Below are 9,356 nucleotides of genomic sequence, written 5' to 3'. Positions count from 1 at the left end.
GTCACTTAGTGGAGTGAGGAGGACAGTTATATATATATTTTATATATTTTTATATATAAAATAAAGGAAGCTCACGGGTGGTGCAGATGGGGACTCCTCCGGACAGCACCGCCAAGAGCTCAGAACTAAAGACCTCGAAACACCTGTTATAACCACAGCCCCAGATGAAAGTCCAGACGCTTTTGAAGTGAATAGAAACGTAGAGAATCAAAGGGGATAGAAAACAAACATAAAGAAGAAGCCAGTGGAATTCTCAGAGTTGAAAGCCGAGAGAGTCAAAGTGAAAACTCCCGGGATGGGCTGCACAGCAGCAGAAACTGCAGAGACCGGAGGAAAGTCAGTGAGTGTGAAAATATAGACCACCCGGTTTGTGCAAAAGAGAGGAGCAGGATGTACGATGAACGACGAACAGAGCGTCAGGCCCCTGCTGTGCAAAACCAAAGAACCCAGCGTTCGGGCCATTGGAGCTCCGAACGCATGCGGGAAAAAAAAAAAAAAAGTTGAAGAAATAGTAACAGAAAACTCCCAAATTTATCAAAGGTGTCAAATTAAAATAAGTCTGCACTTACATAAGGAGAGGCTTTAATTAGCAAGAAAGATTACCGCACTGGGGAGAATCTGCTTTGATCTCAGAAATGTGCGATGACTCAAAATCTTACAGAAAAAGGTTTTTCTTTTCCAGGGTGCAGAAGGCAGCTGGCAGAAATAAGCAGAATCTTTGGAGGGGCAGCTGGACAACCCGGTGGGGGTGGGGGGGGGGCGGGGGTGGTGGGTGAGCAGCAGGCCTGACGGGAAAAGGGTAAGCTGGTGAGGGTGTGCCCACCCTCGTGCACTTGCTCGGGCGCCGGGGGCCAGAGCTCAGGGGACTGTAGGAAATAGGGGTCACGCTGAAATTGGCCAAGACAAAGCGGTGGATGGGAAAAGGCGACTGACTGTAGGCTCTCAGTCCAAACACATAGACTTGGGGAATCTAGAAGTTCGGCAAAGGTGACGGAGCATGCTGTCAACAAAATCCGTCTCAGTTCAGGGGCAAGAAAAAGTCTTGAATGCGGAGAGAGGGCAGCAATGCGGTACCCGCAGGTAGACGCATGGCATCCTGGGAGAGACCGAACTTCACCTACAGAAAACAGATGAGGGGCGGCCAGGGGTTAGGAGCGAGGGGCAAGGAGGACTCACGAAGGAGAATACAACTGACCACCTGGGCGTGCTGGGACCTCCCGGATCCTGCTCGCGATACACGCATTCAGATGTACGCAACCGTAGGCCGAAGACGTCGGTTCTACGCGTGTCAGTTGAAAAAGTTCAGTAAAGGTTTTAGGAAGATCTGCAAAACGATATTCACACGCACGAGTCGTTAGGGAAATGCAAGTGACATCTTCTTTCTGTCAGACCTGGGGTTGCTCCCGACCACTGTCTCTGTCTCTGAAAACACGCCCGGCTTCTCGAAGGCGGCCCACCCGCGGCTGCCTGGGCCCCCCGTTTCCTGGTACCGCACAGAGGGTCACTCGCCAAGACCGTGCCTGCCTCCATATGGGGTCCTCGGTACTTAGAAAACGACTAAGACACAAGCTGTAGGCTCCGGGGGCGTCTGGAGTCTGTGCGGAAGCAGTTGCAGGCCACGGTGGGGACCAGGGTCGGGCCGCGGGGGAACTCTGGGGCCCAGGGAAAAAAGCCTGCTGGACGACACGGGCACAGGGTCTGCTGCCTGAGCACAGGACAGACGCCAGGACCTTCGGGTCCCCTGTAGCCACTCACGGTGAGGACTAATGAACAGAAGGTGACCCCGTTCTGGCCAGCAAGGCCACTCGCCGTGCCCGACGAAGCCCTCGGTGTGAACTGTTGCGGAAGGAAATGGGCGGGAGTGTTCGCTCTTGTTGTCCCGCAAGCATGGGACGGTGGCAGGAGGGAGCTGGGTCGGAGGTCGGGCCTGGCTCCTGTATTTCGCTCCCCAAGGGCGGCAGGAAGCAAGATCGTTTCTCATCTCCAGCTCACGGGGGGGCGGGGGGGGGGGGGTAGGGGTTACAGCAAGTCGTCAGCCTACTTTGTCATCCGCTGGCGGCCACACCCGTGGGGAGGGCGGAGGCCTTCCCAGGTGTGGTGGTGACCCCGGGGCGCCCGGGGGTGGGTACAGGCGCTCAGCGCCCAGGATAGTTCTTTACAAACACCCCGTGCATCCGGACAGGCAGGTGGCAGGGGCTGAGCCCTGAGAGGCCATCCTGTCACAGCTGCCCCGTTCACTCATGGGGGGGGGGGTGACAGGAATGGCTTGGCACCATTGTTTCTTATGAGGGGTCGTGCATAGTTTTGTATCCAGCAAGATCTGCTTCTTTTTTTTTTTAAATGTTTATTTGTTTTTGAGAGAGAGAGACAGAGACAGAGAGGGAGGGAGGCTTGTTGCCAGGCATTGGTTCACGCAATGGCAGAGGTTTGGTGAGCCCAGAATGGGATGAGGCGGCTGCGGTATAAGGCTGTCTGCTGCCCAATTGCTTCTTGCTTAAGGGACAATAGGTCTTGTTCTACGAAGGCCTTCAAGTGATTGGGCAAGGCCCACCACATCAGGGAGAGGCATCTGCCCTACCCAAAGTCCGTGGATTTCAAGGTGAATCTCATCCAAAGCACGGACAGAAACACCCAGAATAACGTTTGACCTGATGGAAACATCAGGGCACGGCGGCTGACCCGAGCAGACACGCGGCACTGAGCATCACACCTGGGAACGGAGCCTGGGTGGGACGGTGTCTGTAGTCTATACCGCAGTCTGTGCTCTGACTGAAACAGCGTCAACACCAGTCAACAGCCCCCCAGGCCGCCCACTCTGGCGCCAGACTCCGCCACAGGCTCCTCACGGTCTCCTCGTCCGAACCCGACCTCGGTGTGCCATCTCCCGGCCTCTAGACCCGCTCCCTCCTTCCGCCCCACCAGTCGGTCACCAGACCCTGCGAACTGCTCCTCCTGAAGCTGTCCCGTCCGTGCCTTCTGTGCCAGCCCCGTTCCCGCCCGGGCCCCTGAGTCCAGTCTTGCCCGGACTGAGAGCCTCCCCTCCTTGCCTGAGGAGTACCCAATCCGAAATTCAACCCGTGCCCTTGTTTAACACCCCCCACCCCTGGCCCCCGCAGGTGTATTTGCTCCCCGTCCCGAGCACCTCACACCGATGCGCGCGAAGAACAGACACGTAAGCTCTGTGCACGATCACGGTGTTGCGCGTCTCTGGGGGATAAAGGGCACAGTCCCTTCCTTCCGAAGCTCCGGCCCCAGATCCCGCCTCACCGCTGGCTACGGTTCAGTGAGTCTTCGCGAGAGCACCGGGGTCAGCCCTCAGGGCACCAACTTGCCGCCTTTCCCCTGAACCCCAAGGATCTGGGGTTGGGCTGACCAACCCCATCGACCTGGTGAAGGGGCCACTCCTTCACCGGCCTCTCCTAACAGGCACTCGGTCAAAGGTATGGGAAGGAAATGCGCCGTTAAAGCTAGTTAGACCAGACTAGAGCTCAAACTGACCATCCTGTCTGTCCGCTAACTGATACTGACGGGCAGGTGAAAGGGTGTTTCTGGGGAGTCTCCCCTGCCACCGTGGCTCACCGTTTGGCCAAGCTGACCCGTGAGATGAAGGCTGGCTGCCGTCTTTGACCCCGAGGCACGCTCACACTCTGGCCACGAGAGTGGAGAATTCTCCTGGATTCAGGAGGAGGAGGAGCTGTGTTTATTTACTGAAAGTCTGCTGTGCACCGGGGCCATTCTAAGTTCGGCAAGTCCATTACCATTCCCAAGGTCAGGGGACGATTAATTAGCAAAGATGAGACAGTTTGCTCAGCTGATGGTGGCAGTCAAAACCGGGCGAGGCACAGTCCAGTGAAGGCTTGTTTGGGGATCTGTCCACACCTTCCCCGCTGTCAGTCACACTAAATAAAGAGCGTCCGTGTTTTCCAGAGGAGCACGGACAGACACAGAGATGACTCATCATCGCAGGGCCACATCATTGCCAATTTACTCTTCCTGAACCTTTACAGTAATTATGTCACATCTTTCCCCAACTACCTCTAATGTCTTCCCATTTTTGAAAAAAAAAATGTTTAATTTTTTGGGGTGGAGGGAGAGAGATAGAGTGTGAGTGGGGGAGGGGCAGAGAGAGAGGGAGACACAGAATCCAAAGCAGGCTCCAGGCTCTGAGCCATCAGCACAGAGCCTGATGCGGGGCTCGAACCCACGAACCACAAGATTATGACCTGAGCTCAAGTCGGACACTTAACCAACAGAGCCACCCAGGCGCCCCTAATGTCTTCCCATTTTTAGAGGAAAAAGCCTGTGTTTTGGAAGTCAGTAGGCTTTGTTGATGACACTGTGTCCTAGAACTTTGTGAATGTGTGTGTGTGTGTGTGTGTGTGTGTGTGTGTGTGTGTAAGTGTGTGTGTACCTACTTTGGATCCATCTGGCAATAAAAAGAGATGGAAAAGAAATACACTCTGAAAATTGTCACATCAATTCACTTTCCTGAGCAGAATAAAGCCCCTAGTTGGATTCCGGAAGGCTATTTGGCTGCAGCAAAGGTTGTCATACATTGTAGATAATATTTTATTATTTTATGTAAGTTCGAGTCATTTTATTAGTTACCATGAGTAATATTACCATGAGTGTAATTTTTTTTTGTTATGGCATTTTCTCATGGGATTTCTGTGTCATTTCATTTTACCCTGGTAATAATTTTGACAGAGAAGGAAGAAGGGACTGGCCCGATGACAGAGTAACTTAGCGTCTGCCTTCCTGATAGACTCAATGCTCCAAGCGTCTTGCTTTAAGATTTTTAGCTAAGGTTGTTGAGTGTAGTGAAACGTCCTATGTCCTCCCAACTAATTTTGTATCCTTCAGAAACGGCCTGGATCGGCATCGGAAGAGACAGAGCAGGGCAGCAAAGATGAAAGGCCGACTCTTAACCACTTTGGTGGCATTCAGGCTACATTAGAAAAGATGAATGTTGTGGACCGAATGTCTGCGTCCCCCCGAAACCCACCTGTTGATGTCCTACCCACCCCCCGATGTGAAGGTCGGGCGGTGGGGCCATTGGGAGGTGAATGGGTCACGAGGGTCGAGCCCCCATGTTGGGGTCCCTGCCGTCACAGGAAGATGTCACACGGTCCCATTGCCTCTTCAGCCCTTGAGCTGCGTGAAGTCACAGAGAGGATGTGGCCGTCTGAATGCCAGGAACCGGGAGGAGGGTGACCTCCAGGGATGGCTCGGAGCAGGGCACCTGCCCCAGAAAGACTGCTTGGGGCTGGAAAGATTTGCTCCTCGAGGAGTCACAGTGATGGAAAATGTCAGCAGGGGACCGTCATCCCTGGTGTCAGGTGAGTGATGCTCTGCATCGTCTCAGAGGGGACACGGGGGTCTCCACAACCCCGTCCTCGGAGCCTTCCCTGCTTCTCCCGCTTCTCCGGGTCAGAGCCGGGCCCTCTGTGCCTCAGGGGTGAGAGCTGGAGGAGGAGGAGGTCAAAACCTCACCCAGAGAACGGGGTCAGAACCGTCCGCCGGGCCACGCCCAGAGGTCCTTCCTACCTCTGGTTTCTCTTGCTGCTGTAACAAATGAGCACAAACTTAGTGGTTAAAACCACACACATTTATTATCTTACGGTTTTCAAGGTCAGAGTCTGGGGGCTCCAGGGAAGAATCCTTTTCCCTGGTGGTTCCCACGGCCGGAGGCTGTCTGCCTGCCTTGGACTATGGCCCTTCCTTGGTCTTCAAATCCTGCAACGGTGAGACTCCCTGACCATTTGTCCCTAGTCCTATCTCCCTTCCCAGCCGGGAAGCCGGCACACTCTAAGTTTCCTTGTGGTGACATTAGAGCCCACTCAGATAATCCGGGATCGTCTCCCCACCTCAAGGCTCCTGACTTCATCACATCTGAAGAGTCCCTTTCACCATGGACGCGAACATATCTAAGGCTTCAGGGGTTTAGGATATGGATATCTTTGGGGACCGTGATTCTTCCCTACCACACTTCAGTTATCAGGATCGTGATTTCCGTAAGAGTCTAAAAGACGCTGCATCCAAAGTCGCTCCTCGCAAAGGGACTGGGACAGAGAAACTTAGGGTGTCCCCAGAAAAGAAATAGGGGCTGAGGGTGTCAGGACCTCGGACCTGTCGTGGTCAAGGTTTCTTTGCGATGGTTCTTCAGAGCATTGACCTTCCTTCTCATTAAGAACAAGAAGACATGCGAGCTTGGACGATGGGGACACTTTCTACTGGGAAACAGGAAAAAAGAGGGTCCAGTTGTCAGAGAGGGCTCTTCCTGGGCATGATGAACGTCCTCCTTGTTCTTCCGGCTGCCCAGACTCCTGGGTGAGGCAGAAAAGAACTAGCAAATAGGCTGTGAGTCGCAGAGACCGTGCACCCTCACGCCCATTGCCCTCAGGGTCAACGCCAAGTGCTGGCTTTAGGAAAACATTTTGTGTCAGGTGATTTGTTTCGCCTGAACGTCAGATTTACTTTTGACCGCTGGCATCCATGACAGGAACCATTTACCAGCCTCCTCATACACTCCAGTTGGAACGCTATTTGGAACGTACATTTTGTGTGGCCTTTTCTATAAGTGTTCTGCAAACATCTCACTAGGTTATTCCACCTGTTGCGAGAGACAGAGCGAGTATAAATGCCATTTCTGTTTTACTAACGAGAGATCAAAAGCTAGTTGAGATTAAGTGTCATTAGAGGTAAGGACATCATAAGTGGAGACGCCAGGCATCAAACTCTGTCTTGTAACATTGAATCCCAAGTGTCTTCTTCACGTGTTAGGCAGATGACTGGCCCCAAAGATGTCCCGATCCCTGAAACCTGTGAATATGTTAGTTTACGTGATCCAAGGGGCTTTGCAGGTGTGGTTAAGATAAGGATATGGAGAGGAGGAAATCATCCTGGGTTTCTCAGGTAGACCCTATGTGGTCAGACCCCGTGTGACCCTGTGTGGTCAGAAAGGCGGGAGGGACAAAGGCTTCGGAGAAAGAGATGTGCCCGTAGAAGCCGAGATCACCGTGATGTGGGGCCGCGAGCCAAGGAATGTGTACGCCCTTCGGAAGTGGAAAGAGGCGAGGAAATGGATCCTGCCCTAGAGCCTCCAGAAGAAGTGCCGTCTTGCAAACATGGTGATTTTCGTCCAGTGAAACAAACCCATTTTGGATTCACAACTCTCTAAAACTGTAAGAGAATGTGTATGGTGCTGAGCCACTAAGTTTGTAATAATCTGTTACAGCAACGATAGGAAATGGACACACCCAATCTCCCTTATACTACCCCCAAGACCTTAACCAATATGTGTATATATACTATAGTATGTGTGTGTGTGTGTGTGTGTGTGTGTGTGTGTGGAGAGAGAGAGAGAGAGAGAGAGAGAGAGAGAGGAGATATAAAAATAAATTTTATATTTATTATATTTATTATCTTAAATTATTATTATATTAGATATATTAAATTATCATATATTAAATTATATATTATAATTATTATATATTAAATTATTATATTTATTATTAAATTATATAATATTATATTATATTTTAAATTTTATATTTATAGGTATTTTATATTACATGTAAAGATAAAACATATGTTATATATTGTATAATATATACAATATTTATAGTTCCACCAAGATACTGCTAGAGACCTGGAAATTTGAGATATATTTTCTTGCTAATGTCACGTAAATGGGAAACTTCGTTACAGTCTGTCCCACAAGGGTGCCTTACGTTACTTAGGTTCCTTCTACTCTCAGAACAAAATAATTTCCATGTGGTTTAAGACAATTTATGTCGTATTCACTGCAAGTGCCTGCCGTCATCACCTCTTACTGTGTTATCAAGCCGTCACAGGGCTAGTTATATTAGCCTTTTTATTCTGCCCACGCCAGAAGGCACTGCCCCTCCCAGGGTGAGCTCATTCCTGGAGCAGCCAACATCTCACCGGGGAGGGTGCCGACCGTGTGCAAACCAACTAACCCAAAGCCCAACCACCTCCTTGATGAGGCTCCGCTCGGCCACTGTCCCCCCTGCTCTAATCACCCCCAGAGCTGGGTGCCAGACCACTAGAGACAGCCCTTATGCCCCAGACACCACGGAAATCATTCAAAGGAGCCAGCCCTAAGCTCCCTTATCCTGCCGAGTCTTGTCTCTCCGGCAGAAACCACAGGAAGGCTGCGGCCCGCATCCCCGCCTCTGCTTCCTGACCAGCCCTGGCATTTCCCTGCGTGGCCTGTCTCCTGCTTCTAGGGGACTGTGAAAGGCAGACCTTCTTCCTGTGTGACGGCCGTGTCCGTATTTGTGTGTCTTACCGTAGCTGACTAAAACAGACCCCAGGAACACTTAGCCTGCTGTAAAAGAACCTCACAGGGAAAACACTCCGGCCCGTCTCCCAGTGTTCACAGGGAGGGAGGCAGCAGGAACAGCCTGAGACGGATGAGAAGGGGCCAGACTGCCTGCACTCCAAGGACTATGCTCCAGAGGGATTCGGTCTCTTTCGCAGACCCTTCCCGTGTAAAGTGTGACAGGCTGACTGCCCCATCCCCCAAACAGTTCCACATTCTAATTTCTGGAACATGCAAACGTTACTTTACACGGCAGAAGGGACTGTGCAATGCGATTAAGTTAAAGATCTTAAAAAACGTGCAGATTGTTCTGGATTATCCGGGTGGGCCCAGCTTAATCACAACGTAAGAGGGAGGCAGGAGATTAGTTAATGGGAAATGTAGCAGCAGAAGCATAAGACTGTAGGAGGAGCGGAGGGGTCTGGAGCCAAGGCTTCAGGATGCCTCTTGCAGTTTGAAGGGACCAGCCCTGAATTTAGCCCAGTGAAACTCATTTTAGACTTCGGACCTCCAGAGCAGCGTAAGAGTAAATTTGCGTGGGCTTAAGCTACGAGGCACGTGGCGATTTGGGCTGGCAATCATAGGAAATTAATACAGAAGGCGAAGAGGAGAATCCAGATCACCTGCACGCTCCACAGGTGTATTGACGTACATCAGCGCATTATATACATCAGTATCTGTGTTCTTGGAGAGATCGGAAGAGAATTTTGGCTTTTCGAAAACAACCCTTACCGTGTGCTAATGTGGATCTTTCCTAAAAGCAGAGTGGCTTAGCACAGACTTTGGGAGAGTGGGGGATAGAGACCGTCCCCTTCATGCCCCTTCAGCTTACAAAGGGTTTCACAGGGACCCTCTCTCTACCTTCCGGGAGAGGCCTGTGATTAGAATTTTGCCTTGCCACGGAGACATCATGCCACATTTAAGTTGGCGAGTTTCCCCCAGAAGTTAAAGGGAAATTTGTTTCCCGGGTAAAATCTAGACAGCTTTTTAAACTTTTGCCCCGTGATTT

At 51.4% G+C, this 9,356-nt stretch overlaps 1 long non-coding RNA gene across 1 annotated transcript in view; it reads left to right on the top strand.

The window, feature by feature from the left end:
* LOC121013574 (uncharacterized) overlaps nt 1–9,050 on the top strand; it is a 15,373-nt gene extending 6,323 nt beyond the window's left edge. Inside the window, exons 3-5 of the long non-coding RNA XR_005782782.1 lie at nt 2,026–2,031; nt 2,585–2,587; nt 9,039–9,050. This is a non-coding gene — a long non-coding RNA (uncharacterized LOC121013574). The remainder of the gene's footprint in view (nt 1–2,025; nt 2,032–2,584; nt 2,588–9,038) is intronic.
* Nucleotides 9,051–9,356: the final 306 nt, after the last annotated feature.

Source organism: Herpailurus yagouaroundi, unplaced genomic scaffold (genome assembly GCF_014898765.1).
Source record: "Herpailurus yagouaroundi ecotype Mexico unplaced genomic scaffold, PumYag 199, whole genome shotgun sequence".
Lineage (NCBI taxonomy): Eukaryota > Metazoa > Chordata > Mammalia > Carnivora > Felidae > Herpailurus > Herpailurus yagouaroundi.
Note: the sequence above shows the minus strand (reverse complement) of the source record. Positions and strands in the feature narration are given on the sequence as shown.